Source organism: Acinonyx jubatus, chromosome D2 (genome assembly GCF_027475565.1).
Source record: "Acinonyx jubatus isolate Ajub_Pintada_27869175 chromosome D2, VMU_Ajub_asm_v1.0, whole genome shotgun sequence".
In the NCBI taxonomy this organism is placed as follows: domain Eukaryota; kingdom Metazoa; phylum Chordata; class Mammalia; order Carnivora; family Felidae; genus Acinonyx; species Acinonyx jubatus.
The window spans coordinates 84,010,002-84,011,000 of record NC_069393.1 but is presented as its reverse complement, the minus strand read 5'-3'; positions in this window follow the sequence as shown (position 1 = coordinate 84,011,000).

Genomic DNA, 999 nt, shown 5'->3' with positions numbered 1-999 from the left:
CTGGGTGCGTCCCGCCAAGTGGCCTTGCTTCTGGACACAGGGACGCAGCCTTTCCCTTCTTCGGCTCCCATCTGCAGAGCCCTTCTCTCCAGGACCCAGGGTCCACCATTGTTCCCAAGTTCACCTGACAGCTTCCCCTGGCCTGAGCTGGGCAGCCTCCCAGGGTGTTTCCAAGCCAGATTTTTGCCTTGGGGCCAACTTGAACTTTATTTAATAATCACAGTCTTTTTGAAAAGAGCTACTGTCCTCTGAAAGGACGGTACCGTCCAGTGTATTTATGCAGGTGCCCAGACTGACAAGCTACTTCCTGCCTCAGTTGTCAATAGCCTTGACAAACAGCCCCCTGCCTTCGGATCCTGTCACACTCAGGGACAAAAGTAAATCCGACAGACACTCTGATTTTGTTGTGTTTGTGTGGCTTGTTTTTGTTGTTGTTATTGTCACTTTCCTCAATTACATCCAAAGAAACGTAAGAGGGAAACACCAGTAACGGCAAAGTCGTTTTCTTTAATTCCTACCGCTGGTCATAAAGGCAAGGGGCTCCCGTTTTCCTCTTTCGAATGATGTTTGTACATCAGGACAAACTTCCTCTAAACTAGAACTCACGTCAACTGGAGCTTCAGGAAAAGAACTTATTTATTTTCTCTCACAAGCAGAAGTTGTAAATAGAGGGGGCTGTGTCCCGGAAGCTGAAAACCCAGTGCTTCATCCTGGAGATGGTCTAGGAGAAGCCTAGGACAAAAATCAAGGAGGTTCTGGACCATTTCAGGCATTCTACACGTGAATCATAATCGTCAAGGGTCGTAAAGTTTGCAATTTATTTATTTATTTTGAGAGAGAGAGAGAGAGAGAGAGAGAGAGGGCGGCAGAGGAGAGAGTGAGCGCATGTGTGTGAGCTAGGGAACGGCAGAGGGAGAGGGAGAGAATCCCAAGCAGAGCCTGATGTGGAGCTCGATCCCGCGACCCTGGGATCATGTCCTGAACCGAAATCAAGAGTCG